General features: G+C 34.8%; 1 long non-coding RNA gene across 1 annotated transcript; it reads left to right on the top strand.

Annotated features, from left to right (window-relative positions):
* Nucleotides 1–2,934: 2,934 nt before the first annotated feature.
* Nucleotides 2,935–3,659, top strand: LOC125505745. The gene is made up of 2 exons (XR_007282360.1): nucleotides 2,935–3,192; nucleotides 3,307–3,659. It is a non-coding gene; the product is annotated as an uncharacterized LOC125505745 (long non-coding RNA).
* Nucleotides 3,660–4,026: the final 367 nt, after the last annotated feature.

Genomic DNA, 4,026 nt, shown 5'->3' on the forward strand with positions numbered 1-4,026 from the left:
AGATATTAACAGTTGAAGATCGAAATTCAACTTTGTTATTAAGCATTATTTTGCAATTACTGAATATTCGAGGTTATGAGAACAGGTTGACATTTGGAAAGTACGTTCCGCAGTCAATAAATCTTGTTGAATTTACCGTTTATCCTTGTCTATCTTATTGCCACTCAGTATAATTCCATGGTTAACGGAGTTTCAAATAATTAAGCAACAGGTATTTGCGCAATGTTAATTAGGCAGGTTACCTTGAAAAACATTGCTGCCGTATTTCCGATATAGTTTTTTGCAAGCTTCTCAGTTTTTAATAACATTTAATTTCTTTTACTATTTTTTCTGCACTCCTATAACAGCGCCGGACAACACCTCCAGAGGAATGTCGCCAATTTTGAATCACTCTGTATATCTATAAAAAAGTAATATTCTACTGTTGACATAAATAAAATAGTAAGCTGGCGCCAAAAATAAGGGCCAATCAGCGCCCACCTTAAAGATGGAGCTGTAAAGGCCAACATGACATGAAAAATAATATATCAACATGGAGGAAAAGAAAATGAATCCTTAAAAACTCAACAAAAAACGGCACATTTAAACGCTCACGGCCGAATATGCTACAATCTAAATGCCACTCTGCCAGGCCAGCAACAAAGTCGTTGCATACTTGAATGAATACATTGACTTAGATCAATCGGTAATGCAGGACTTATTGATAGTGGATTGATGTGAGTGATTGGAAGTAGATGTATTGGTCTGTCACATACAGAAAGAGAAATAATAAGCTGAAAATAATCGTTGAGTATTGCTTTTATTGCTTGAATATGCTTCAGTCATCATTCCCGGCATCATAGCTGGGGGGTGTGTTTGCAGATTACTTTATCTTAGAAATTTTACCTTCTTGCAATCCATTAGACTGGTGATTGATGGCCGCTGATTTGGTTTTGTTTATTAATTACTGGTTCGAGATTTATTGCATTGCTTCTGCGTATATGACATCATATCAACAAGAGCTAACATATATGTATGTGCAACTAATATCATCATCTAAGTAGGTACTTAATTCTAAAGCAGTGCATATGTTACCAAAATCAGCAACATCCGCATCAACGAGTCAGTACACACAATTACAAATGTACCAGAAAACAATTTAAATTCTGAAATATAAAATTTAAACATTTTTGCTTAAAATTATTTTTTTAGGAATCATTCTAACGTTAATAGGTAACATATTATAGAACTGATGGGTCAGCTAATTAAAAAATCTTAAGTTAATATTTTTTTATTTTTTTTATTTATTAAACAGGACATTTACTAACATTACGATCTGATCAAAGTTGATCAATTCTGTTCTAACCTAACTTAACTATGGATAAATCTTCAAACTAAGGTCCTACTCACTAGTGTACCTTAGAGTCTGGTGGTCTAGTGACATAGCTACACGAATTACCGTGCAGCACAAAACCGCACAATGTTCTGCTTCTGCACTGACATAGTCACTTATATAGCTCAAAAGGCTTTACCCTCTTGAGTCTTCTTGTGAGGTTGGTATTGTCGAGAAGCTGAATCGCGTGATAGTCTGGTCAACAGTATCCATCTGAAGGTCTCGATGAATATCACTATTCCTGATGTACCAAGGCGCATTAAGAATGTTTCTCATTACTTTATTCTGACATCTTTGTATAATTAGGATGTTACTCTTGCTAGCACAACGCCAGAACAGTAAGCCGTAAGTCCACACTGGTTTGAGGATTTGTTTATACAGAAGTACTTTGTTGTAGGTTGATAGTGTCAGTGCCTACCCAGTAGCCAGTACATTTTCCTATATCTTATATCGAGCTCTTTCTTTTTTTTTAACATGGGCTTTCCAGCGCAGTCTTGCATCCAATGTTGTGCTCAGATACTTTGCTGAGTTTGCATAAGGGATCGGAGCATTATTTAAGTGAATTGGTACCTGCTGGTTAATTTTATTTGTGAAGTAAATTTTATCAATACTTTCGTCATGCCTGAATGAAAGCATGAACATGTTTAGAGGTTGTTTTGTTTTATATTTTAATTTAGGAGTGACTTCGATAAGTTTGTAGCCGCGTTTTCTAATTTCATGCAGTATTTTTTCTGGGTCAATGGAATGATACAGTTTTTTGGCCATAACTTTAATTGGCCTATTCTGCTTATTTTCATAGGAATGCCAAGAGTATCCAGTTTTCAGTTACCGTTGCAGTAAGCATTTTATAGTTGGTCTCATCCTGTACATTCATTTCAATATTTTCATCATGAATTACTTTAATCTGGGCACCAGGAAGTTGGGTCACGATAGCATGGAGTTCATTAAAATTTATGATATTATCCACTATGATAGGCGGCGGTGCCATTTTGTAGGCTTTTCTACATTCGGCCTATTGGTTTGTTGTTGTGGTGGTGTAAGCGAAGTATCCATTTTCCTTTTCTTCAAATTTTTTGTACGAATTCATTCTGTCTCCCTTGCTAACTCCTTTTCATCGGTATGATGTTCACCTGTCTTCCTTTCTTCGGAGTTGCTAGGCAGTTTCTTTTCTATATTTGAATATTTTGTGTTCAATTCTTCATACATTTTATGTATTTTATCCAACTGGGATTGTAGTTGTTCCACCTTGTATGTAGCATTTATTTTTTCTTGCTCAGCTGATTTCCAGCTATTGTCTAAAATTTCCTCATTTTGGGTACGTTGATATTTTTCTAATAATATCTAGCTTGTTTGCATTGCTGGGGACTAATAAAATGCATTCCCTTTATCAGTGTTTTTTAAATATCTCGCGATAACTTAAACGACCTTGGCACTTGGCACTTTGAGTTATTATTTCGTATCATACGATGCTTATTGACTTCTGGTGTTATAAGGATGATTTACCGTTACAATAGAGGATAGGGGACTAATAAAATGCATTCCCTTTATCAGTGTTTTTTAAATATCTCGCGATAACTTAAACGACCTTGGCACGGTCGCCGGACACCACTCGCCGAGGATGATATCCTTTAATATCAATTTTATTCACGATAAGAAAGCGAACGAATCACTTGTTCACTGTTCAAACGTCGAGAACTTACTTAAGTTAATATTTGAGTTATTATTTCGTATCATACGATGCTTATTGACTTCTGGTGTTATAAGGATGATTAACCGTTACAATAGAGGATGACTTTGTAAAGACATACAGGCAAACATATGTAAGTTCTAACACTTGAATCATCCTCAGAATACAAAAGGGCCGTCGAATACCGTTTATTCTTTCCAAATATAACTTTAAGGATATAATTCTGAACCACTTTCAATTGTTTAAGAGAATTACCATACAGGCCACCCGAGACAATAATTCCATATCTCATCAGGGAGTCCACCAACGCTCTGTAAACCATTAGCAGGATTTTTCTGCTTAAAATATGCCTTTAAGTGTGAAGTCTAGGAATAAGTCTTCGTATGTTGTTAGCAAGATTGTTAGCAATCAATTGTGATACCCAAATATTAGGTGGATTCCACAGAGAGCCTCCACACCAGAAACCGATTCAATTATTTGCTAAATTATATTTACTGAAGACTTAACTCTTAAAATCACTCTAATTTGTTGTTGATTCCAATCGTTCTACCGTTATAAAATTGTTAATTTTTTTTTAAATACATCAGTTGTTCAGTTGAATTTGAGTATGCCTGATTTTGTGTTGACCATTAAGCGTTTAAAGTCTTACTTGGTAGCCGCAAAATAATAGCTCTTGCTCTATCTCACGCCCGAGATAAATACAACCATTTTCGAAATAAAATTCAAAGCAATAGTGAAAATTCAACAAAGCATGAAATTAGTCATAAAAATTGAAATACCCTTTAAAATTTCATCTTTATCCAAATGAGGGAAGTCTTTGAAAAGTAGAAGCCATTGAGGATCCATCCGATGGAGTTTTGAGGAAAAAAATCCAAGTCAAGGAACACAAATAAAAGCCAATTATCCAATTGCAAAGTCTCTTGTTATGTGGTTTATTCAATCAATTTAAATTTCAACAGTGTTTTAT

The sequence above is a fragment of the Dendroctonus ponderosae genome, unplaced genomic scaffold, assembly GCF_020466585.1.
Source record: "Dendroctonus ponderosae isolate FM_Combo_2020 unplaced genomic scaffold, Dpon_F_20191213v2 Dpon_F_20191213_1, whole genome shotgun sequence".
NCBI classification, from domain to species: domain Eukaryota; kingdom Metazoa; phylum Arthropoda; class Insecta; order Coleoptera; family Curculionidae; genus Dendroctonus; species Dendroctonus ponderosae.